The following is a 27,966-nucleotide window of genomic DNA, read 5'->3' on the forward strand; positions in this document are numbered from 1 at the left end:
AGGTCCTGCTCGTGGGTTTCCCATGAGCAACTGGTTGGCCACTGTGAGAATGGGATGCTGGACAAGATGAGCCATTGGCCTGATCTAGCAGGCTCTTCTTACATTCTTATCTCCCTTCTGAGAGTTGGCATGTATATCACTTTCATTCTGCTATTGCCTCTGGTCAAAGAGGTTTTTGAATCACTACAAAACCCTACAAAACCCACTTGCCTGAAGTGAGAATGAGTGCAGACATGGCAAACAGTGATCCTTTTTTCAAACTGCCTTCAACTCAGGGCAGGACTTTGGGGCAGATGTTCAAGGTCCCACTCAGCAGAATGAGCAAGTAGGCCCCCAAATGTAACATTTAAGAAATGTCTATCATTAATCCTAGGAGAAAAGCCACATAGGGAAGACCAGTTTGTATATTTTTAAATGTTCCTGGCAATGCTTCATTATAACAAATACAATGAAGCCAATCTACTTATTGACCTCTAGTTCCTACTGTAACATGAATGATAAACAATGACATTAAGGCTGCAATCCTATATTCAAGTTTCCAGGGATAAGCCCATTGAACTCAATGAAACTTATTTTGGAGTAGACACATTGGTATCTACAGGGAGGCATGGAGAGCAACGTCTCTCCCCCCCCAGTGACCCATAATCCCCATATTTACAACTTTTAAAAAACAAAAACAAACAGTCTCTAGCACTTGTGAAACCAAAGTTACTAGAAACATGCAGGCACTATTCTCATTTGTTTTGTGAAAAAAGGGCTTGCTTTTTCCATAGGAACCAATGGCTGGGAGATTTCTCAAGCACGAGCCATCAAGATTTGACAAGGTGCCCTACTCCAGCCAAGCAAAGAGGTTGATGCAATATATCAGCAAGAGGTGGGGTGGGTAGAAAGAAACAGCAGTTTAGTACAGAGGCAGAAGCAGAGAGAGAGTGTGTTAGTTGCAGGCTGAAAACAAGATGGCTAGTCACAGCTTGGTACTCTGATAGTAATCCAATGTGGTTTAGCAGATTTGCTAGGAGAAGCCAGAGTCATCCAATGAAGCTTAATGGTGGAAGGTTCAGGACAGACAAATGGAAGCACTTCTTCACATGCATGTACTTGAAGTGTAGAATTTGCCAACACAATCTGATGCTACAAGATGTGGTGATGGCCACCAACTTAGGCAGTTTTAAAAGGGCATTAGGCAAATAGTAGTAATGATGGCTGTATGCTGCCTTCAGATTCAGATACTCCCAAACAGTCTGTAATTTCTATAACTGTCATTTCTGTGACTGAACAAATCTGTCATCTGGACAAACCCTAATCCTATAAACGAATTATGTGTGTGGTCATCAGATAGTCCCACTCCATTACCTAATATCTGTGCTGCTTTTCTCCTCCATCCTTTTTTTGCCAGTAGCAACAATGGTCACCCACAAAACCACTGTGGTCCACTATTTGGTGGTCCTGCCTCATCAGTGGGCTGGGTCTCTTTACTTTTCAAGACATTTTCTTTCTAATCTTATTCTTTAATGTGAAAAATACTACATTTGTAAACTTTTGTGGCTAAAGCAATCCACATCCCTGGCGGATTTTTTTTCACTGAGGTCCATGGAGTTCACTGAAGTTTTGTCTTTGGAGTTGATGTGTGCCTATATAACTCTTTGCAAGTCCTCTCATGGATAAAAAATGACATGGTAATTTGAGTGTGTCCTCAGTCTACACTTAGCACGTGCTGCATCTCTTATAGTACAAGACAGCTTGTGATATTTGTCTTTGCCAAAAAATAAACAAATCAGGTGATTCTTTGTCACTCAGAATTTTATTCTGATTTTGGCTTAGAAAGTGTTAGTGCTCGGCTTTATATGCTTGTGGCTTGCTTGCCACATATTTGGAGGGTTGGCATGTATTCATTTTTTATTTCAGTGGTATAAAGTCTCATGTAGCAAGGATTAGGCTGTTGGGTAGTGTTTTGGAGCACTACAGAGAAAAGAGAAAAGGCCCGATCATCATTTAGAAGAGGCGGAATATGTTGAGTTACATTATTGGAACACAAATAAATCACCTTACGGAAGTACTTTTATTACTAGATTGCAACTTGATAGGTGAGTGGTTAGAAAAGCATAGAGATTTAAATACCATTAATACTCAGTATTGAATCTCAGGTGTCAGAGCACTGACTTGTCCTGTTGTGATGGATGACTTTCAGTTAGTGAGGCTTGAGAATATGGACAAGGTGCTTGATTTGGTCCGGGCAACCACTTGTGCTCTTGCCCCTTGTCCCTCATAGCTGATAACAGCTAACAGAGAGGGGACAGCCAGCTGAGCCAGGGAGGTGATTAATGCCTCCTTGTAAGAAGGGGTGGCCCCTGCTTGTTTAAAGGAAGCAGTAGTTAGGTGACTCCTTAAGAAACCCTCCCTGGACCCAAAACATTAAATAATTATCAACCAGTTACCAATCTCTCCTTTTGGGGGAAGGTTCTTGTGTTGGAATGTATGAGGTTCAACTCCAACTTGGTGGGTTGAGGCTGCATGGGGTTAATAAGGGTAGCTAGAAAGATAGACCTCTTGCTGGTTAAGGCTATACCTATCCCTTTGATCCTGCCATCTCTTCCCTTCCTGCTAGGCTAATAAGCAAAGGAATGTTAATCTCAGTTCTTCTCTTTCTCTCGAGAGGGGAGCAGACATCTTCTCTTTGTCTCTCCTCTCAACCAGGATGAGGGCGAGTACTGGGACCAGTGCTCGCTGCTCCAGCATAGCCAGTTAAGCTAGATATAGAACTCTTTCCTATCAAGCATGTACTTCCAGAATAAAGTAGTTGTTTCTTATTTTAAAGCTTAAAGTATCTGTCTGACTAATTTGCAGGAAAGGTAGAATCTTAGCAAAGATTCAAACACACACACTAAGCTCGCTCAATACTCTCCGTTCAGCAGCACTACACAACTTTGCTAAGCATCTCAATAGAGAGCAATTCCGACATCTTGAGCATGTGGTGTGGACCAGATCCAGATTCTCTTGGATGAAACTGATTATCTGGATCCATTCCAATCAGGATTTAGGCCCGGTTTTGGCACGGAAACTGCCTTGGTCACCCTGTATGATGACCTATGTCAGGAGAGATATGGGGGAGTGTGCCTCTGTTAATTCTCCTTAATCTCTCAGCTGCTTTCAATACCATCGACCATGCTATTCTTCTGGAGCAGCTGTCCAAGTTGGGGGTGGGCAGTGCCGCTTTACAGTGGTTTCAGCCCTACTTGGATGGTCATTTTCACAAGGTGATGCCTGGGGAATGCTGTTCGGCCCAGTGGAACCTTCAATGTGGGGTTATGCAATGTTCAGTTCTATCCCCCATGCTGAATGAGGTCATCCAGAGTTTTGGAGAATGTTGTCAGCAATATGCTGACATTAAAAGCCACAGCTCTCCTTTACATCTGCAGGTGTGGCAGTGGATGTACTAAACAAGTGTCTTCCTCAGTAATGGGCTAGATGAGAGCCAATAAACTGAAGCTTCATCCAGGTAAGACTGAGGCACTGGATGGTTCTCTAGACTGGATGGATAGCTTGTGGGCTGCTCTGCATGGGGTTACACTCCCTCTGAAGGAGCAGGTACATAGCTTGGGTGTGCTCCTGGTTGCATTACTGTCACTTGAGACTCAAATGGCCTTGGTGATACTGAGTACCTTCCATCAGGTTTGACTGGTGGCCCAGCTGTGCTCCTATCTGGCCAGGGATAACTTGATTTCTGTTGTCTATGCTCTGATAACCTCTAGGAGCTGCCTTTGAAGATGGTTCAGAAACTGCAGCTGGCATCCAGAATGCTGACCAGGTGGGTCCGCACCTATAACACCAACTCTGGCATGACTGCACTGGCTACCAATTAGTTTCTGGGCTCAATTCAAAGTGCTAGTTTTGAACTATAAAGCCTTACACAGCTCAAGACACCAGTACCTCAAGGAATGCCTCTCTCCGGATGAACTGACCTGAACTCTGTGTTTGTCATCAGAGGCCCTTCTTTCTGTGCCCCCTCCATGGGAGGCTCAGAGGATGGCAACATGAGAATGGGCCTATTCAATGGTGGCCCCCCAGCTGTGGAATGCTTTCCTCAGGGAGACATACCTGGTGCCATCTCGATCCATCTTTAGGCACCAGGCAAAGACCCTCCTCTTCACCCAAGCCTTTGGTTCTTGATGCGTAGTGTCTCACTTATTCTTTTTGTATTTGATGAGTTTTAAATGTTTACTAAATTCAGCAAGTTTTTATTGACTAACTTGTATGTTTTTGTTTGGCTTTTAATGTATTGATAAGTTTGAGATTTTTTGACTATGTGTGTTTTATCTGGTCTTTAAATGTCAGTCATTTTGAGTCATTTCAGCAACAAAAATGTCTAACAAATAAAATAAAATAAAATATTTGTATAGCCTTCTAGCAACCTCCCCCCAAATGTTGCCCTCTAGAAGTTTTGGAATACAGCTCCGATGAATCCTGACTATTGGGGGTGCTGACTGAGGGCTCACCCAGACGACTGTAAAATGTGTGACATGATCGCTTTGTGTTTTCATTATTTTTTGGTTGTCCATATGACGCTGCGCGCTTTTGCCCATTTTCGCGCGGTTAAATCCACTCCTGCAATACCGGAAATCATGCAATTTGCTTTTTTAAACCGGGAATCATCCGCTGTACCTTCAGGCACTCGGATGCAATACCGCAGACTTTACAGCTGTTACAGCTGTGGGCATTTGATGGGCGGTTCTTGGGTGGTTCCCCATATCCCTTCCCTCATTCTCAGCCAATCATGTATTTCCATTGTTGCGCATGTGCGCGAATGTCCGGGGAAAGTCCGGGAAAAAGGAACCTATCAGAGCAATGGTGTGGTGTTGGGGGGCCCCCTTCAATTTCTACTGCACAGATGCAAAAAAGTGCATTTGCGCAGAAGCAGCAACAGCGGTTAATTTTTAGCCAGCCTGCAAACTGGTCAGCCGCTCAGGGTGAGATCTGCAATTGTGGTTGTTTGTAAACTTTTTCACGGGAGAAAATATTTATCTTTGCCTAACCTCCACCTCCCACCCCTCACCCCCCACCCCCCACATCAAATGTCCTTCTTGAACGTATTGGTCTTTGCTTCCAGGCATCCAGAGTCAAGGGAGAGGGGGGGAGAAGAGAAATAGAGGCTTTCCTCTTGGATTACAGACACTCACCAACCCTTAGTCAATTTTGCTTTCCTGCCTGCAAGGCTACTGTCTTTGAGCCTTGTCAATTTCAACCACAGCCTGCAGGTTCTCTGCAGCCCAGCTGAGCTGAAAAACATACAGTCGCTTTTGGGAAATATCGCAAATACAAGCAAAAAACCCACAGGAATTATTGGCATATAAGTGGTTTGCTAGAGCGTCTCAGCCACCTGCAACCATAGAGACTGGTGGTCTACCTTCCTAGACATGACACATCGTTACTTGCTGTTCTGGAGAAATAAGTGGAATTGCTATCATGTGTATCTCTAGAAACGTTAAAGGTAGAAAAGCAGACAGTCGGTTTTGTGAAATATTGCAAATACAAACAAACAAAAATACAGGAATTATAGGCATATAAGTGGTTTGCATGTTTCTTTTATCAGAGGAAACACCGCAAAGCCTCTGCTGGTCGCTTCAGCACAGATTGACACAGCAGCACACGGGGCTGTTTGCCCGCATTCCCTGCCTGAGCCAAGAGCAGCCACCTGTGGCGGGTGGGCTGTTTGCTTCCCTCAGGGGCAGCATTCCTGCCGCTGAGCCGCATAACGGTCCAGGGCTGAACCCTGCAGTGAATGAGCCCAAGGGTTACGGGGGGGGATTCGCCTGGCAATTACAAATGCTGATCCATTGCACTGCCCACAATCCCCCTGGATGGTCAGGGGCATCTGGAGACACCCCCCCGGCCAGTGCTGCTCCAGAGTGGTGAGTGACAAGGAACTCCATTACCATCAAGAAATTCAAACTTTTGCGTTCATACATTCAAGCGCATGTGCCTTGTTGTCCTTTCTTGCAAAGGGGGAGAGGAGCATACGTCATATTTCTGTGGACCAATTGGCTGATAGGGGGGAGTGTTATGGGCGGAGCTGGGAAAAAGCGAGAAGTACTGGTCCTCTCGCTCTGTGTGTGGGCGCAAAAAAAGCAGGGTTTTTTTATTGGGAAAGAGCGAACAAACAGGCAAAGTGAGGACTGTCAGATGACAAACTGGATATGGAAAATGTGGATTATCCCGCTCCGTTTGGATGAGCCCTGAGGCTAATGGAAGTTGGAGTCCAAAAATTTTGAACGGTACCTGGTTGAGGAAGCCTGCCTTATAGTGTGTAAAATTGGGATGCATACATTCCTAAATGTATTTCATCCTAAAATATGCATTTTAAAGCATTTTGGGCTGGGTTTGTTGCTATTGTTTAACTGAGGTCTGGATTGCAAAATTTGGAGAGAGGTGAGAAATCTGAAGGATAATTATGTTCCAGTCTTCACCTTAGTCAGGGAGGTGTGGATCAGGTCAATTTGCATCAGAATTCACAGAAACTGAATTCTTCAGGCATCCCTAGTTGAAAGCAATTCATTTACACTATCTCAGCAGCTAAATGGCAGAGCGCATGCTTTGCATGGAGAAATGTTCTTCCATACAAGTCTGTCCAGTTGCTAAGATCTTGTTCAGAGGCCCTTCATGTACCTAGCAAAATTAGATTCACTTTATTGATGTTATTTGCAAACCTGTGTGTGACAGAGAGATGGTATCCTTCCTCTTTTCTTCCTCCCCTCCTTCAATTCTTTATATTCTGACATTCAGCTACCTCGGTTTTAAAAGGTACTTCCCTGGAATTTCTCACTAGAATCTTCTCCATGAGTTAAGACTACATGGTTGCTAAACCAACCCTGGCTTCATAAGAATATTTCACAAGGTTTTTTAGTTAAGTCCTGTGTCCTTTGGGCTTTGAGAAAGTAAGCCCACAGCTTCTCTTCCCTTCGCATCATTGGCTGAAGGGCAGTAGAGGTAGGGGTGGAAGGATCTGTCAATTTTGTTTCTCTCATTTCTCATCTTTCCAGTCTTAAATTCAGTTCTCCACATTTCTGCAGCAGTTTGCAATTTTTTTTTAAATCCTCATAAAAATTCTTCATCATTTTAGTGCTAATTTCTCCTAATAAACACATTTTTGCATGCAGTTTTGACAATGGTACACATTTTTCCAAGCAATTTCCCCTAACATAATGCATTTTGTTGGCTGTTTTCAGTAATATATTAATGTTAATGCATACCTTCCCCTAATATAGGCATTATAAACATGTAAACATTGTTTGGTTGGAGAACTGCATCAGGAAATTTAGATAAGTGCAACTTTTGAAGGCTAGCTAAGTTTCAGTTCACATATTGTTTTGGCAAGTGTGGATTTGATAAACTCGCCTTTAAATGAGAAATGAATCAAATGTCCATCCCATCTTTAAGTACGGCTCAGAAGCTCTCCTAGGCATAGACAGTCACTACGGCAGAACAAGAGTTTTATCTTGTCTGGTGGCAACCTATCAATTCTTTGTTCCTGGGGGGGAGGAGAGAGAACTTTTATACACAAAAGGGATCTGCCAGTAAGGAAAAATGCCTCCCCCTCATTTGTCACACTTCCCTACATTTTTTAAAAAAACTGCCTGCAGATAGAAAATCAGTGCAGTGGCAGAGAACTGAGCTGAAACCTTCCCACCTAACATGTCAGAAGACCCCACAGTCCCCGCACAGAGCCACAATTCCCAGAGTTACCTGGGAAAAGGGACTGATTGTTATACCACTCTGGGAATGGTAGCACTGTGAGGGGAACAGGGGTCTCTAAACCACTCTCAGCTCCCTTATAAAACTACAGTCCCAGGATTCTTTTGGGGAAGCCTTGACTATTTAAAGTATGGTGTGAATGCAGCCTAAAACTGTAGTATCTCTTACCTTTATTCTGAAGTGGTACAGTCCATTCTGCTGTCTGTCAACACATTCTGCTACATGGGTAGGCCAAACTTTAGCAGTATTTAATTTTAAAATGAAGGGAACTAAGGTTCAAGCTGTGGACAGCAATAAAAGAGGTAGCTTTCAGTGACAGCTCCAGTGAACAAAGATTAGGGTTTCTGGGTCCAATATAACCCAGAGTGTGCACAGAAATATGTCTGGGGAGATGGGGCAAGGTCTATGAATTGTTACTACAGGTCAATGGCAACCCACTCCACCCACCATTACATTTAGAATCGGGGGGCAATGTGATGTTCCTATATATTAGTGTATATATGGTAAGTGCTGGTTGTTTAGAGTATACATGGTAAGTAGTGAAAGAGGAGGGGGAGTGAATGGGCAATAGAATGCTTGATGATTGGCTGAATGTTTAAAATGGCTGACAGTATAAATGAAAGGATGACAGGTAAATCTGGGGGAATGTGAGGTGGTGAATTGTGGAATCTGGGGGGAGAAGAGAAAGAGTGGATTGCTTGGTGGGGTTTGAGAGAGTTGTTTGCCAGGAGAGCGTGCAGAAGGAGGGAGGTGGAGTTCGGATTAGTATTGAGTAAAACCATATGGTTATGTGCCTTAAGAAGAAATCTTGTTAATCTTGTTAGCTTTGTTATCTGTAATAAATACTTAATTTGGTTTACCAAAGGCCTGATCCTTGGCTGGGGTTTCACAGACCAGAAGGGAGGGTAAGGTACATGTACATGCGTAAGGGAGTGTGATGCGTCCTTCCCTGGCTCTCCCTGTCAGGTTCCTACCTGCTCGTGGTTACTGCCTGTCTCTAGGCACCACCAGGGACTCCACCTGTCCGGACCGCTCTCTCTTATGATTTCTCTCCCCGCTCTAGCACAGATCTCAACAGATCCCCCTGCTAGGCAACCACCAGTAACGTCCCAATACTAGTATTCCCGGAGACTCTGAATACTGGTATTGTTATTCACCGCTGCCACCATTTGTTACAGTTCCCCTTCAGCCTTGGTCATTACCTTACCCTCCCTTCTGGTCTGTGAAACCCCAGCCAAGGATCAGGCCTTTGGTAAACCAAATTAAGTATTTATTACAGATAACAAAGCTAACAAGATTAACAAGATTTCTTCTTAAGGCACATAAGCATATGGTTTTACTCAATACTAATCCGAACTCCACCTCCCTCCTTCTTCACGCTCTCCTGGCAAACAACTCTCTCAAACCCCACCAAGCAATCCACTCTTTCTCTTCTCCCCCCAGATTCCACAATTCACCACCTCACATTCCCCCAGATTTACCTGTCATCCTTTCATTTATACTGTCAGCCATTTTAAACATTCAGCCAATCATCAAGCATTCTATTGCCCATTCACTCCCCCTCCTCTTTCACTACTTACCATGTATACTCTAAACAACCAGCACTTACCATATATACACTAATATATAGGAACATCACATTTCCCCCCCCCCTTAAACAACGGCAGAGTATTATTCCTGTTCCAGGATTTATACGTCGCGTTAACAAATAAAAGTCTCTATGGGGAAAATGTCTTTCTTTGTTCCTCTGTCTGGTCACATCACTGCAGTCCCAGCCACTTGCCTGGAAAGTCCATCGGCCAGTACATTGTCCTTGCCTTTGATGAACTGGAAGTCCACTTGATAGTCCTGTAGGGCCCAGGACCACCTCTGCAGCATAGTGTTATGGTTTTTCATAGTCTGCAACCACAACAAGGCCCGATGATCCGTAGTCACTGTGAATCTTCGTCCCCACACGTATGGGCGCAACTTGTTCAGTCCCCACACGACCGCTAGGCACTCCGTCTGGACCGACGAATAGTTTTTCTCCCTCGGCGTCAGCTTGCGACTCAGGTACGCCACTGGATGTCTGGTGCCTTCTCTCTCCTGCAGCAAGACAACTCCCAGCGCGAGGTCTGACGCATCTGTAGCCACGATGAATGGTTGCTCATAGTCTGGTGCCATTAATATGGGTCCTTGGCACAAGGCTTGCTTCAGCAAATCAAAAGCCTTCTGACATTCATCCGTCCATACCACACGCTCAGAACACTTCTTCTTGGTCAATTCATGCAAGGGGGTTGCTATTTCCCCAAAATTTCTCACAAACTTCCTATAAAATCCAGCCACACCCAGAAATGCCCTTACTTGTTTTTTGGTTAAGGGGATCGGCCATGCTTGTATTGCCTCCACCTTGCTCCATAAGGGGGTGATTTTCCCACTCCCCACCTTATGTCCTAAATAAATTACTTCCTTTAGTCCAAACTGGCATTTCTTAGCTTTTATTGTGAGGCCTGCTTTTCTTAAGGCCTCCAATACTGTTGTCAGGTGTTGGACATGCTCAGGCACTGACTTGCTAAAAATGGCCACGTCATCGATATAGGCCACTGCGAAATCTGACATGCCTCGCAACACAGTATTGATTAGCCTCTGAAATGAACTTGGTGAGTTCCTTAGTCCCATGGGTAAGGTCACAAACTCATATAACCCATCTGGTGTACTGAAGGCAGTTTTGGCTCTGGATTGCTCGTCTAGTTCCATTTGCCAAAATCCTTTACAGAGATCTAGTGTAGAGATAATGGTTGCTGCCCCCAATAACTCTAACATAGCGTCTACCCTAGGCATAGGATACGCATCTGGGACAGTAATTTTATTGATTAGCCGATAATCAATGCAAAACCTTGTCGTTCCATCTTTTTTCGGAACCAGGACAATACTTGAGGCCCAGGGACTGATGGATTCCCTGATCACTCCTAATTCCAGCATATCTTCCACCTCCTTTTTGATCTCATTCAAAACTTTCCCATTCACATGATACGGAACAGATCTGATTGGGGCATGATCTCCAGTATCAATGGAATGTATAACTATACTGGTTCGGCCAGGTTTGTTGCTAAAGAGATTCCTATAGGTTTTCAAAACTCTCAGAATCTCTTCTTTTACTTCCTCCTCTACCTCCTCTGACCATTCCACTTGATCTTCCCCTCCTTTGTCTTTGCTTTCCTGTACCAAATCTGGAAGTTCAGGCCCACTTCCCTCAGGGAATAAGGTAACTTGCAACACCTTTGCATCCCTGGTATGGTAAGGCTTTAACATATTTACATGAACCACTTTGCTTTTGTTTAATTGGTCTGTGGTGATTAGATATGTCACTGTGTCAAGCCTTTCTCTGATGGTATATGGTCCTTCCCAGTTAGCCTGTAATTTGTCATGTTTCCTGGGTATGAACGCCATAACCATATCTCCCACATTATACACACGTTCTCTGGCTGTTCTGTCATACCAGTAACTTTGCTTCTGCTGAGCTTGACTCAAATTCTCTTTCACCACTTCCATCATTTGTTTCACTGGTTCACATTCACCCCCTCTCTCAGCAGGCATCCACAGTCCACATAAAATCCCATTCTCACACACAACTTGACTCCTCAGCTTGTCAGCGAAAGGAATCTGCTGGGTCAGGGCTTGTTCCTTTACCTGCTTCAAACTGATATCTTTATGCAGCTCTTCCCTGAATTGCTCTGCTTCTTCCCCAGAGACCACTTGATACAGTTTGTCTTCTTCAGCAGGCCTGCTAGTGGTTGCTATGGTGACCTGAGGCTGGTTAACAGATTCCACCCTGTTTGTTTCAGCCCCCCTTAATATGGCTTCTTTTTCTCTGCCAATTTGCTGTCTGGTCACTACATAGATCTTTCCTTGGGCGCCCATTACATCCCTTCCCAGTATTACTGGTTCTTGTTGCTGGGCATTAATGCCTACTTTATATCGGCCCTCTCGGCCTCTCCAAGTCATTTCCACCAGGGCCACAGGCAAACTTTCTGGTTGACCCCTCACTCCTTGGATAGTCACAGTTTCCTGAGGTAATATTACCTCAGATTTTATTAAATCTGGCCTCAGTAATGTCTGAGCGGCACCAGTATCAAGCAATGCCCAATAATTTGCCCCTTGTACTCTCATTTCCTCTCTCAGACTTGAATCAAGGTCTGTTACTTCTGTCCAGTTTATCTGGCAAAACTGAACCTTTTTCGCTGTTTCTAAAGCCTTGGGCTCTGTTTTCACTGCCCTTGTCTGAGCAGGATTACTAATGGGGTTGTCAACCTCACATTGAAAACGTAGGTGCCCTGGTCTACCACATTTGTAGCATAATTTCTCCTCACTTTTAGGGTACACAGATCCACTCTGGGGTGTCCTGTGCCCTTCAGATTTTAATGGAGGACTCACTCGCTGTGGTACCACATCCCTTCTGCCAGCACTATACGGTCTGGGTTTAAACTCTCTTGATGTTTTCCTCACCCAGCCAGTTCTACTGGAGGCGAAGTGATCCGCCATCTCTGTGGCCTCCTGCACAGATGTAGGGGAACGGTCTTTGACCAGGAGCCTTATTTCTGGTGGTAACTGATGGTATAATTGATCCAGTATCATGAGGCTTTTCACCTCTTCCACTGACTGAGCTTTGGCACTACTCATCCACTTTCCAAATATATCCATCAACTTTGCTCCCAGTTCCACAAAAGACCTCCCTGTCTGTATCTGGCAGTTTGTGAAAAGCTTTCTAAAATAATCAGGCCCCAGTCTGAATCTTTTAAACACTGCTTCTTTGAATTCAGCATAGGTGACGGGCCTGTCTGAGGGGAAATATTGGTATACCTCAGCCAATTCCCCTTTAATCAGGTTTGATAAATACTGCATGTATTTATCTTCAGGTAGCCCCCACAACTGAGCTGCTTTTTCAAAGGTGCTGAGGTAAATTTGAGGATCTTGACCAGGCTCATAGACAGCAAAGTCCTTTGGAGTAATTTTTATTTTTGCTCCATCTCTCTCTTTCCTTGTCTCCTCAGAGTGAAATTTCTCTCTATCAAATTTTAACTTTTCTACTTGTAATTCAGCATCCAATGCTCGTTGCTTCTCCCTCTCCTCAAACCCCAATCTCATTCTCTCAATTTCCAACTCCCTCTGTTTTTCCTTCTCTGCACCTTCCATCCTCAATCTCTCAGCTTCCAACTCCCGCTGTTTATCTTTTTCCTCAGCCTCCATCCTCAATCTCTCAGCTTCCAACTCTCTCTGCTTGTCTTTTTCCTCAGCCTCCATCCTCAATCTCTCAGCTTCCAACTCTCTCTGTTTTTCCTTCTCTGCACCTTCCATCCTCAACTTCTCTCTCAAGTACTCTATATAAGCGGGATTGCTTAAATATCCTTCTGGGGTCTCTTCTCTGACAGGTTGTTTTTGCTGGGCAGTTGCAAATCCTATAAGTGCTACCCTCAATTCATCTACCCCTTTACCCTCATGAGGTAAATTGAATGTTATGCACTTCTCCACCAGCTCCTCTCTTTTCATTTTTATGTATTCAGCCATGGTGTTTGAGTTCACTCACTCTTTGCCACACACTCTTTGCCAGTCACTCTCACAAGAAATCTTGTTTTGTTATTTCTGTTTGCCACACAACTATTAGGGATTGTCTAGTATTCGTATCTCACTGCTACAGCCAACACCTGTGACGTAGTCTCCTTTGTCACCACGTGTCTTTGGGACTCTCTTTGGTTCGTATCTGGATTCTCTGTTGTTCGTATCCCACCGCTTCCACCACATGTGATGTGTCCTTCCCTGGCTCTCCCTGTCAGGTTCCTACCTCCTCGTGGTTACTGCCTGTTTCTAGGCACCACCAGGGACTCCACCAGTCCGGACCGCTCTCTCTTATGATTTCTCTCCCCGCTCTAGCACAGATCTCGACAGATCCCCCTGCTAGGCAACCACCAGTAACATCCCAATACTAGTATTCCCAGAGACTCTGAATACTGGTATTGTTATTCTCTTCACCGCTGCCACCATTTGTTACAGTTCCCCTTCAGCCTTGGTCATTACCTTACCCTCCCTTCTGGTCTGTGAAACCCCAGCCAAGGATCAGGCCTTTGGTAAACCAAATTAAGTATTTATTACAGATAACAAAGCTAACAAGATTAACAAGATTTCTTCTTAAGGCACATAAGCATATGGTTTTACTCAATACTAATCCGAACTCCACCTCCCTCCTTCTTCACGCTCTCCTGGCAAACAACTCTCTCAAACCCCACCAAGCAATCCACTCTTTCTCTTCTCCCCCCAGATTCCACAATTCACCACCTCACATTCCCCCAGATTTACCTGTCATCCTTTCATTTATACTGTCAGCCATTTTAAACATTCAGCCAATCATCAAGCATTCTATTGCCCATTCACTCCCCCTCCTCTTTCACTACTTACCATGTATACTCTAAACAACCAGCACTTACCATATATACACTAATATATAGGAACATCACAGGCACCCCTTTCCCTCTCCCTTTATTTCCCTGTTTCTCCTACCCTCTCTCTGCATACTCAACAGCTTGTTGATCAAATACTTTTCTATTTCCTTGTTTCTCTAATCTGTTCCACAAAGATGTTCTTAAAATTCCAGTATTCCAATCAAAATATAACATGCAAATTAAAAACATTTCCAAACACCTTGATATTAATAATGTAAATACCAGATCTAAAGAGCTTTCTTTGAAGCAGAATTTTACTTGAGAGGATGGGACACACCGAGAACATTCTAACTTTCTCTCTCCACCCTTGCTTCCTGGTTTTTCTGTCTCTGGTTCTTGTGTTTCTCTCAAGCCATAGATTTATTCTTACTGGGACTTCTCTGCCTCAGATCATATTTACGCAGAAAGTCTGCACACTGCAGATTGCTTAGTAGGACGTCTAAGCAACCAGGTAGAATTTGAGAGCTTTCTTTCCTACAGCAGTGTTGCTCTGCTTTTCAGTGCTCTGTGGCGTGTCTGTGTGTGTGTGTGTGTGCGCGCAATTCAGGCCAAGGACACCAGTTCTCAAACAGCACACCTCTATTCACAGCTCTTGAAACACAGTGCTATTGTAGCCAAGGTACTGTTGCATCAAGACAGAAGTAGTAGCACTTTGCCAGCTCATTAATTCCCAGACATCTAAGGTCTGATGTAGGTCCCTTTTGAAGACAATAGGAATCTTTCATTGACTTCCAGTGGGCTTTGGATCATTCAGGCCACGAAAGAAATCTGCTGATGAAGCAACTGCGGTTAGATTAACCTAAAGTGTGCAGTGCATTTGGAAATGGCTGGAAAGCCTCAAGAACACCCACATAATGTCAGCTAATTGTATGGTTGAACAGTTAACCAGAATCTGAAGTCCTATGGAAGAACAGCATCCTGTGCTCTGACAAGGCTTTTCCAGATCTCCTTAGAAGTCACTGTCTGCCTAATATCTCTGCTCACTTTCATTGGGGAAGGGACGGATCAATGTTAAAAGACCAATAAGAATGTAAGTGGAGCCACCTACCAAATGTATTAGCTAGAACACTGAACTACAAATCATTTGGTAAAATGGATCCATGCCTAAGTATGCGATAATGATGATGATCCTATGCTTAAGCATTCCTCACTTTCCCAAGTGGTGAGGGCCAGAGGTACAGCAATGAGGTTTAGTCTCTTTGTGATATTTGTTTTATTTAAAAATCTACAAGCAGAGACGAGTGGATGCAAATACTGTTAAGCAGATAAGACAGCTGTTAATCCTGCACCATGCTGCAACCAGTTTACAGCTCCCTCTGACTCATTTTTACTGAAAACTGCAGACCGGTTCTCTGTCCCCTCTTATTTGCAAAGATGTCACCCTCCGAAAGCAGGGATGAAAGACTCTCCAGCCAAAAGAACGAAAAAGGCACATTGATGTTGCTTTCTTACTCCCAGACTACCTGTTGAGAAAATATCAGCTGGCCATTTCTGGCCAACATCCAAAACAAATATTTGGCATATATGTAATGCTTTAAGGCAGTGTTTCTCAACCAGTGTGCCTCCAGATGTTGTTGAACCACAATTCCCATCTTTCATGACCATTGGCAATGCTGGCTGAGGCTGATGGGAGTTGTGGTCCAACAACATCTGGAGGCACACTGGTTGAGAAACACTGCTTTAAGGTGTAGGCAGCAACTTGGAAGTAAGCCTCATTAAACTCAATGAGACTCAAGACCAGCATCAGGAGTTGGTATGGTGGGGTACCTGCTGAGGGCCCATGTGTTCAAGAGTGCCCACTGCTGCCCATCTGCCACCCCTCTGTCACCAACTGCTGACTTCAGGGGTCCAGGGGGGGCATGGCCCCATAAGCCCAGAGGCTTCAACATGCAACTGATCAGCTGCAGGAGAGGCCAGCTAGGAGAGAATCATAGGAGGTATAGCATGCAGAAGGGTAGGCTGGGGAATGGCTTCATCTCTTTATCTGAAAGGATGTGAGGCTTCCTGTCTCCAAAATCTATAAAATCCAGCCTATAGATCTATGAAATCTGTCCATCTATATCTGTCCCTCATAATACAAGGACCCAGGATTATCCAGTGAAGCTGAAAGTTGGAAACTCTGGACAGACAAAAGAATTTCTTCACACGCCATAGTTATACTGTGGGATTCACTCCCAAAAGAGGCAGTGATGGCCACCAACCTGGATACCTTTAAAAGAGGATTAGACCAATTCATGGAGGATAAGGCTAACTGTAGCTACTAGCCTTGATGGCTATATATTACTTTGTAGGCAGCATACTTCTGAATTCCAGTTGCTGGGATTCACAAACAGGGAATGTGATATTGCACTCAAGTGCTGCTTTCAGGCTTCCCATGGGCATTTGTTTGGCTACTGTGAGTATAGGGTGCTGGACTAGATGGGCCTTTGGTCTGATGCTTGAGGGTTCTTATTTATTTATTTGGTCAACTTATAAGCCACTTGAGAGCCAGTGTGGTGTAGTGGTTAAGGTGTTGGAGTATGACCTGGGAGACCAGGGTTCAAATCCCCACACAGCCATGAAGCTCACTGGGTGACCTTGGACCAGTCACTGCCTCTCAGCCTCAGAGGAAGGCAATGGTAAACCACCTCTGAATACTGCTTACCATGAAAACCCTATTCACAGGGTCTCCATAAGTAGGAATCGACTTGAAGGCAGTCCATTTCATTTGTTTTCATAAGCCACTTACTATATATAAAATATCTGGAAGAAGTTTACAATAAAGATTCAAGGTCTCTAAAATGTACAACACAATAAACTGAATGAATGAATGAATGAAAATAATAAGCAGTATGATCCAGCAATCAACAGTCGGGAAATAGATGGAAAGAAAGAAAGAAAGAAAGAAAGAAAGAAAGAAAGATTTTGAGTAAGTATCTGATATATGCTACAGACTGAAGAACCAAAGGCAAGGGACCAAAGTGGAAAGATATATGGTTAGAGGAAGAAAGAGAGGTGCTAATAGGGAGGAGTTAATTAAGAGCTAAGGTTGTAGTTAGAACAGGAATAGGTTAGAATAGGAAACTGCACTGTTACCCAAGGGCCCATAGAAATTGCCCCTCTTTTGGTGGCTGAACTCAGAGCAGGGCCTCCAAAAAGGGCCAAAATTGACAAGCAGATTCATGCAGAAGAAAGCAATCCTGCAAATAATTACGTGCACCTCCAAAAACAGGCAATTTTGTCAACTTCTTTAGAAAGCTGTTATTGCAGCAAATGTGTGTTGTAGTTGTGGGGGGTTGGTTTCAGAATCCATTCATACCCCCTTTTTCCACCATCATCACCCCACCCACAAATAATGGGGGAGTGTCATGCAAGACCAAATTGCACGCTCCTGCCCTACAAATGCTGAGAAACAGAGATAGCATTGGATTTCACTGATAGCACCACAGACAGCTATTAAGGCCAAATCCAGTGTCACATTACCACCTTGAGCTGGCAAGTGACCAACCCAATTTGCTGGGCTCCCCTCTTGCTATGTTTCTCTTTAGTTTCAAGCCACACAGACACTTATCTGAATTATGGGTCAAGTCTCAGTCAAATGGGTCCCATTCAAGGCCACCATGGGAGAATGGCAAGATATTGTCTTTCCAACAGCAAGTGGATTGCAGGCAGCTTCGCATGGTATCCATTTCACCATAATGCTGGTTTATGTTACAGCTCTTTTCAAACTTCTAATTGCTGTGTACAGCTGACATTTATAGAAATGCCCCTGTTTTAAATGAAAACACAATACTGAGGTCAGGAGGAGGTTTGGGGACAGCAGAGATCCCAGGTGAGGGCAAAGGAGGAAACTGCTTTAAAACTCCTAAATTCCAAGCATGTTTTCAAGGGGGGGGAGAGAAAGTCATGAGAAGTGTGGAAAGAAATTAGTCAAAGCCCCAAAGGCATGAAATAATATTAATGGTCTTCTCTACCCCAAATATTCAGTGCTTAGAGCAAAAAAATGCCTTTCATAATATTCATATATTTAGGCAGCAGGCCTCAATCCAAAGGGGGATATGTAACATTCATTTATGCACTATATTTTTCTAATAGTTTTCTTCTCAGGACCTACTGCCAAGGAACCCCCACATTGCTTCTCAAAGTCATCTGAATTTAAAAAGCAATTTAGGGATTTGGCACCATAGCAATTTTTTAAGGGGAAATTTGGTGTTTAAAAAAAAATCCTGTTCGTGCTGTTTTGTTTTAGATGACTTTTGTAGTATATCACCAAACTGTGTTTTGTTTTGAAACTTGGATGCAGTATAGATGTTCTGTGAGGGCATCTAGGTTTCTCCTGAAACCTAGACAAAATGGGCATGCTATACAGGAATGCTGCATAGTCACACACCCTACTGGATCATGGCCTTGAGATTTTTGGACTAGATCTTGAGCTCAGCTCTCTAGCTGAATCTAGTACTGACAAATGTGCGTGGGAGGAGGTATATAAAATTTACTGGCAAAAGTTTGCAGCTGAACTGTACTGATTTAGTAGGGTTTCTTTTTTCTTTTCAAGTTATGGGGAACTCTTATTTATTTATTATTTGATTTATATCCCACCCTTCCTCCCAGCAGGAGCCCAGGGCAGCAAACGAAAGCATTAAAAACACTTTAGAACATCATAAAAACAGACTTTAAAAAAAATTAAAACAAACATCTTTAAAAACATTTTTGTAAAAGCTTTCAAAACAACTTTTTTTAAAAAAAAGGTTAAAAACATTTTTTTTAAAAGAAAAAGGTTTAAAAACATATTAAAAAGCAATTCCAACACAGACGCAGACTGTTGGGTTACAGATTCTGTATTGAGCAAGGGGTTGGGCTAGATGATCTGTACAAAGTTCCTTCCAATTCTTCTGTAATTCTGTGTGCAATGCAATCCTGTACATTTCTGCTCAGAAGGAATGCCCATTGTGTTCAGTGGAACTTAATTCCAAGTGAGGATTGTAACTTGGAAACATCAAAGTATGTAAGTATTGAATTTGGTAATTTGATGCTTAATATTCTTTGCCCCACTCCAGCAACAATGAGGTATGCCTAGAAGTACACATGAATCCCTTGCTGGATTAGGAATCCAATTGCAGCCAATGTTGATGTACATTCACGTTGTAATGCCCCTACAGGCCCCATGGAACTTGATTGATGTATCTGTCCATGCATGCGGGGGTCATATGTTCATCTGGAGCCACAAGCCAATTCAACAACTATATTGCATGCAACTACAACTGAACTGAGGGCATGAAACTTAAAATTAATCAATAATACAGATTCGTATGTTTGATTCAAGAGCAAAATGGGACAATAAAAACAAATATGTGGAGCCATGAGCAATGATAGTTCTATCTTATCAGCTTCAGATAGCTGGAAAACTATTGTTTGTACCAATCTAAAGAAGGCTGAAGTCTTGCATTCAGACCTCAAGATGGTAATGACTCCTGCCTCCTCAGGCTATTGCAAAAGTCCCTGCAAATAACGTCATCCTCTTTGTCAACCTTTTTATCAGATCCATTTCTGATAATTTACATGTCAAACTTCATGCATGTTTCTAAAATCCAGATGCTTCATCCTGATTGACTCTCCACCAGGGGTAGCCTATGTCTCTATTCAAAAGAAAAGAAGCTGTTGCGTGTGCTTAATTTTAGCCATTTGGTGAGAGTACTAGAAGTGACTATCACCCAGACCTCATTAGTAAGACTCCTTCAGAGTGTGAAAGACAAAATGCCAAAATGACACACTTCCAATATATGCTCAAAACACTGGACCTTTGGTCATGATCCTTTAGCCCACATCAGTCATAGTTTAAAGCCGGCTTGGTCATTCAAACGAATATGTAGAACAGTCTTTGCCAACTGGTGGCCTCCAGATGTTTTGGGCTGCAACTCCCATCAGCCCCAGCCACCATGGCTGTGCCTGCTAGGGCTGATGGGAGCTGTAACACAAAACATCTGGAGGCTACCATGCTCGTGAAGACTGGTATAGAGGGAGGAGGAACAGGCATACCATCCCTGTCACAAATGTCGCCATGTATGCTGGCCTCTCCTTTTCCCAACCTTTGCACACTCAGCATGAGGTCTGCAGGGAGATTCTTACCACATTCAGACAAATGTGGTCAAAATACCTTCTTCAATCAGCAATATTGATAATGCAGAGTTCTTGATTACAGGGAAGATTCTAACTACATTCAAATGAATGCAGTGAGGATACTCCTTGAGACCTTGATTCCGGAGAGGAGGCAACACATGTGGGGACATGGAAGCTAGGGTTGCCAGGTTCTTGGCCTGAGACTGATCCTGTATCTTTAGGAGAAGGTCAGCCAAGTGCAGGTGTTCTTGCAACTCTGTAATGATAAAAACCACAAGGTGGAATTCTCCCTTCCCCCTCTACAACTGTTAAAGATACAGAAGTCCTCTTGGTTGCCAGGCCCAGCCTCCAAGAGGTCTTCTGTATCTTTAAAAGTTGTGCAGGGGGAAGGGAGAATTCCACCCTGTGGTTTTTCTCATTACAGAGTTGCAAGAACGCCTGCACTTGGCTGACCTTCTCTTCTCCTAAAGATACAGGATCAGGCCATGGACCTGGCAACCCTAGTGGAAGCAGGACTCGCACGTGCAACCCTCCCCACTTTAAGTTCATACGCATACTGCTGAATGCCTGAAGAGGGCTTAAGTCAGACCAAGATGTCTCATAGCTATACAACTACAACCGTAGCCATGGTTTGAGATGATTATATGGATGCTAAATGCCATGAGATGAACTCAGCATGGACTGGCTTTGATACCTGTGTTCAAATTGCTTTGTTTTGACTATGGCCCCACCTGTGCTATACATTTATAGCAGTATTATACCACTGTAAACAGTTATGGATTCCCCCAGAGAATCCTGGGTGCCAAGAGTTCCTCTCATGAGCTACCGTTCACAGCGTTCCCTGGGAAGAGGAATAGACTGTTAAACCACTCTGGAATTTGTAGGGGAATAGGAATCTCCTGACAACTCTCAGCACCTTTAACAACTACAGTTCCCAGGATTCTTGCAGTTAAGCCATGACTATTTAAAGTGGTATAATTCTGCTTTCAATGTATAATTGAGATTGGACCTCATAATCAATTGAAGCCAGTGAATCTTAACCTTTTTTGAGTCATAGACCCCTTTGAGAATCCGATTAAAGCTATGAACCCCCATAAATAAATAAATAAATAAATCTTTTTTTTTTTTACATTACAGATTCACAGATGCCATGAAGCCCACCTATGGACCCGCTAGAATTTACAGGTTAAGAATCCCTGATCTATGTTTAGACAGTTGTTATGAATTAAGAGTTTTGCCTATGCCTCCTCAGCCTAAAATTTGAGTAACTCTTGAATGCAAAGTTGGTGCCTGGTACCTGCATAGTTTCACTACCATCTATTACTGTTTGCACTCATTTTGGGAACCAACTTTTGACTCTCTGGGATTGCTAGGCTTTGGACTGAAATGAGTCAGTTTCTACCAGTGTCTTTTTTCTGCCAATAATTACAGCTGGAACAACATCTCATTAACATTCATGAACATTAATGAATGTTAATGTTCATTAACATTATCAATTAATCTGACTTATTTTAGTTGTCCATTGCAAGCAAGATGGATGAACCCATTTTGCTTAACTTATACTTTACCAGATTTACTGAAATCATAGAATAGTAGAGTTGGAAGGGGCCTATAAGGCCATCAAGTTCAACCCCCTGCTCAGTGCAGGAATTCAAATCAAAGCATTCCCGACAGATGGCTGTCCAGCTGCCTCTTGAATGCCTCCAGTGTCGGAGAGCCCACTACCTCTCTAGGTAATTGATTCCATTGTTGTAAGGCTCTAACAGTTAGGAAGTTTTTCCTGATGTCCAGTCGAAATCTGGCTTCTTGCAACTTGAGCCCATTATTCTGTGTCCTCCACTCTGGGACGATTGAGAAGAGATCCCGGCCCTCCTCTATGTGACAACCTTTCATGTACTTGAAGAGTGCTATTGTATCTTCCCTCAGTCTTCTCTTCTCCAGGCTAAACATGCCCAGTTCTTTCAGTCTCTCCTCATAGGGCTTTGTTTCCAGTCCCCTGATCATCCTTGTTGCTCTCCTCTGAACCTGTTCCAGTCTGTCTGCATCCTTCTTGAAGTGCAGAGACCAGAACTAGATGCAGTTCTCAAGATGAGGCCTAACCAGTGCTGAATAGAGGGAAACTAATATTTCACACAATTTGGAAACTATACTTCTGTTAATGCAGCCTAATATAGCATTTGCCTTTTTTGTAGTCGCATTACATTGTTGGCTCATATTCAGTTTGTGATCAATGACAATTCCAAGATCCTTCTCACATGTCATACTGCTGAGCCAAGTATCCCCCATCTTATAACTGTGCATTTGGTTTCTTTTTCCTAAGTGTAGAACTTTGCATTTATCCCTGTTGAATTTCATTCTATTGTTTTCAGCCCAATGCTCCAGCCTATCAAGGTCCCTTTGAATTTTGTTTCTGTCTTCCACGGTATTTGCTATGCCCCACAATTTTGTATCATCTGCAAATTTGATAAGCATGCTCTGTACCTCCTCATCCAAGTCGTTAATAAAAATATTGAAGAGCACTGGGCTCAGGACCGAGCCCTGTGGTACCCCACCTGTTACTTCTGCCCAGTTTAAGAAGGTACCATTGATAAGCACTCTTTTACGATTCTGGAGCCAACTGTGGATCCACCTGATAGTTGTTCCATCCAGCCCACATTTAGCTAGCTTGCTAATCAGAATATCATGGGGCACTTTGTTAAAAGCTTTGCTGAAGTCGAGGTATATTATGTCCATAGCATTCCCACAGTCTACAAGGGAGGTTACCCGGTCAAAAAATGAGATAAGATTAGTTTGGCAGGATTTGTTCTTCATAAATCCATGTTGGCTCCTAGTAATCACTGCATTGTTTTCAAGGTGCTTACAGATTGACTGCTTTATAATCTACTCCAGAGATTTTCCAGGGATTGATGTTAGGCTGACTGGACTGTAGTTCCCCGGTTCCTCCTTTTTGCCCTTTTTGAAGAAAGGGACATTAGCTCTCCTCCAGTCATCCAGCACTTCACCAGTCCTCCATGATTTTGCAAAGAAAATAGACAGCGGTTCTGAGAGTTTTTCAGCCAGTTCCTTCAATACTCCAGGATGCAGTTTATCGGGCCCTGCCGATTTGAACTCATTCAAAGTGATAGGGTATTCCTTGACCATTTGTCTATCAGTCTCAAGCTCCAATCCTGCCCCTTCTACGTCTTGTTTCCCGGGAGGGTCACAGACCCTTTTTTGGGAGAAGACTGAGCCAAAGTAGGAATTGAGAACTTCTGCCTTTTCTTTGTCATCTGTTATTTTGCCATCCTTACTGAGTAGCTGTGCCACCGTTTCTTTTCTCTGTCTTTTACTATGGACATACCTGAAGAAAGCTTTTTTTTTTTTGCTTTTAGCATCCCTCGCTAACCTCAGCTCATTCTCAGCTTTAGCCTTCCTGACACCATCCCGGCAATTCCGTGATAAACTGCCTGTACTCTTCCTTTGTGGCCTGGCCTTCTTTCCACTTCCTTTATGTGTCCTTTTTTGTTTTCAGGTCATCTCTAAGCTTTTTGTGAAGCCACATTGGCTTCTTCTGTTGTTTCCCCCCTTTTTTCCTTGTTGGAATTGCTTGCCATTGCGCTTTTAGAATTTCCTGTTTTAGAAACTTCCACCCATCTTGGACTCCTTTTCTCATTAGGGTCGCTTGGCATGGAACCGTACTTACAATTGTTCTGGGTTTATTAAAATCAGCTTTCCTGAAGTCCAGGGTGCGTGTTCTCTCAGCTTTTGCTTCTGTTAAAATAAAAAATTCAAGTGTTGTAGTCACTTTCCCCCAGAGTTCCTGTAACTGCCACCTCATCCACCAAATCATCTCTATTGGTTAGAATCAAGTCCAGGATAGCTGACCCTCTGGTTGCTTCCTCCACTTTCTGTAGGAGAAAGTTATCTCCAACACAAGTCAGAAATTTCTTGGAGGGGCCGTGTTTCGCAGAATTTGTCTCCCAACAGATATCGGCATAATTGAAATCCCCCATTACTACCTCCTCGAAACACTGGCAATTTGCTTTTCAAAAGTTGCATTCTCATCTTCTCCTTGATTGGGTGGTCGGAATGTGGGACCAAGCACCACATTCCTTTTATTACTTGCCCCATTAATTTTAATCCAGATACTCTTGGTGGAGCTACCAAGCTCATCTTCCTGTATTTCTGTGCAGGGATATATATTTTTAACATATAGTGCGACTCCACCTCCCTTTTTATTCCTTCTGTTCTTTTTGAACAAGTTGTATCCTTCAATTGCTGTATTCCAGTCATGGGAGTCATTCGACCAAGTTTAAGTTATACCTATCAAGTCGTAATTGCCCTCCTGTATTAAGAGTTCAAGTTCATCCTGCTTGTGTCCCATGCTGTGTAGGTTCCACTTATTTCATTGGGATTTACTTCCAAGTAAATATGCTTTGGATTGCTCCTAAAGAAGGCTTGATGTAAAGTACTGAAGGATCAAAACAACTGTTTTTATTATTTTTCATATTAAACAATATACTTTTACAGCTTTGCTCCATTTCCTTTTAATCAAGTATATTTCCCCCTGAATGTTCATAGCTGACATTTACAACATAAGATCATTAAGAATGAGATCAGGTTAACTGTGACACAAAAGGAGCATTCACTGAGGATAGGCAATGTGAACACATCAGTTAAAACTATTATGAAAACAAACAAAAACCACAATGGATGGACTTCTGCATTTTGCATAAACTAGTTAATGAAATAGGAAGATATGTTTTCATACTTGCTGTTCTCTAAACAGCAACTGAAGCTGATTCTGCTCTGATAGTAATTTCAGTGGTTAATGGAAATTTACCCTATGTAGTGTGACAAATAGTATATTCCATTTTTGTCCCATGCACATCCTACCATTGTAATTATGATGCTTCTGTTTCAGCTTTTCATACATGGAATGGCTACATAATATTCTGGGTGATATCAAACTAAGCCATACTCAGAGTAGACCCATTAAAATTAGTGGACTTAAGTCATTCCAGCACTGGAAAGCAACCAATATATTAAATACAGGAATATTTTAAAATATCAAAATTCAATTTCCATACCAAAAGCAGCAAGGCATGTCTAGCAGGAGTTCTCCTAGCAATTCTACACTGTCACTAACAAGTTTTTACAAAACTGACTCCTCATTTTGTTCCTACTAACGCCAGCTTTTCCATTCCATGTTTATAATTCTGATGCTTTGTGGGCATGAAAAAGTGTGATCCACCTACTTAGTGTGAATCAACTAATGAATAGCTTTCTTGAAGCTGTTGTGCTGAAACATTCACAAAGATATTCAGGAATCTTAGGAAGCTGCCATATGCCAGCTCAGACTCTTTGTCCATCCAGCTCAATACTGCCTACTTTGAAAGGAGTTGCTCTCCAAGGTCGCCATCTTTTGTATTTATTACCTACTATTATTTATTATCTATTTTATTTATTATTTGATTTATATCCTGCCCTTCCTCCCAGTAGGAGCCCAGGGTGGCAAACAAAAGCACTAAAAACACTTTAAAACATCATACTACTACTTGTTCCGTTAAAACAGGAAATGCCTGCCATGCAGCAAGGGGGTTGGAGGATAGATTAAAGCAGGAATTAGTGCCTCAGTGGTGTTACACTGTTGGCTCTAGCTGGGAGAGGCATGATTTGAGCAAAATGTGTTGGGTTGGCCCTGCAAGACCTGATCCTTAAACATGCACGCCGCTTGCTCCTTCCTCTAATTCCTAATGTTAAACAGGATTGTGCAGGTAAATACAGGGCTCTTGTGGTGCCCTTTCTTTTCATTTTATTGATTGATTGATTGATTGCTCTCTCCTGTTTCTGCAATGTAATCACAAAAACTATATTGACTAGAATGCGTGCATGCAATTTTTTAAAATGGGAATTTTCTGTCTTCTTTAATAGTACCTGAGTACATGCAAGTAATGTCAGAGAGGTTGAAAGATACTTGTGGTGGTGCATGAAGAAATGCCCTTAGCCTGGGAGCTTTCCATGCTCTTGTTCTGTATTTTCAGGCAAAAGATTAAATGCAGGAAGCAGTATCCACCATCAAATGAATTAAAATGTGCCATGTTTCATTGGGTGGCCTGTAGTTCTTCCAATTGGCCATGAAGACAACTGAGGTCTAGTGGTACCTACCTTCCTGCTGGACATGGGTGCCATGAGGAAGGAATTGGATACACTCAGTGAATGCATCAAATCCACAGGAGTGTAGAATGTGAACAGGCACTTAGAAGGATTTTTGGCTTACATTTCCATCACTTTCAGATTTCCAGTTTGCCAAAGGGAAGACTTAATATGGAGCACAGAATTTCTGCCAATATTTCATTACCTTTTTGGCTCCAGTTTCTTGTGCATAGTTGCTTAGGTTATATATTTTTGTCTGTTTTAAATAACTTGGTATAAATGTCTCTGTTCTTGGGAGGTTATAGTTTTAATTCCCTTCATTCTGAAATGCCCTACAACTATTAATGTTCTGCTTTAAAAGCAATGGCAAAGCTACAAAATAAATACTTTCTATAAAAGCAAAACTAGAAAACAGCTGATTCCATATGAAGTATGTCTCTGAGATTTTTTGAGTAAAAGCAACTTTGGAAAGATTTAATTGGACCTACAATAATTCCAACCTTCTGTTTATGAGACATGTATGCTTCTAAAAGTTTATGAACTGCTGAATTATAAACTGGTGGGTCAACCACAAAATTGAAGAGCCCAATCAGCTACACCACATATTATAAACACTATGGAAATTAAATATCTATAACATTTGTCTAATCAATTTGGAATGATTAGATTTGCTCCCAAAATAAGACATCTAGGATGCATGAGCCATGGATTTGAATTCAAGCACAGTTCCCTATATGCAAACAAACATATTTTTATAAAGTACAATAAATATGAAGAATAGTTAGAGGGAATCTGAAATGCCAGCTGTACATCTGAGTTGCCTATCCATAATCAAATAACATCAGCCTGCTAGAATATAGTTTATATTACCTGCAAAAACAACACTGTATTGACATCACAGTTTATATATATTCTCCATTCAGTAGAGCCCTCCATATGTTTGGAACAGCCTTGAGAGCAGCATTAAAATTCTATCGAGCTGTAAGCATGTAGCCAATTATTTTTAGTTTGTACAATAAGGGTACAATGATCTGGTTCACACAGCACAGTAAGCCAAACTATGGCTTACCAACACCAATGTACTGGCTCCCAGGGAGGTTTTCACACCAGCTTTGCTCCTCCCTAGCCCTTTTAGCTCAATGTGGCATGGAAACTAAGTGAAAGATTGGAGTGTCATCCAATCCCTGGATCATGGTTGAGCTCTCTCTCTCTCTCTTTCCTCCTTAATTATGATATGTGGCCAAGAACAAGCTATGATTTGTCTTAGTGTTATGTGCAAACACGGCCTATGCACTCATCCATAATTGCTGCACACATCATGTCAATCCCACAATGCCATTTGGAGATTAAAAGCAGCAGTTCCTAAGATGTTTGGGCAATGCCCAACAGTTAATTTAAGATTTCAGTACTTAAGATTTAATATTAAATATGTGTATGACGACAAATATATTTCCTACCAGAGAGACATCAAACCCAGGAAATATGTTGTCCCAACAAAACAGAAAAGTTTCCTCAC

This window comes from Rhineura floridana, chromosome 4 (assembly GCF_030035675.1).
Source record: "Rhineura floridana isolate rRhiFlo1 chromosome 4, rRhiFlo1.hap2, whole genome shotgun sequence".
Taxonomy (NCBI): Eukaryota; Metazoa; Chordata; class Lepidosauria; order Squamata; family Rhineuridae; genus Rhineura; species Rhineura floridana.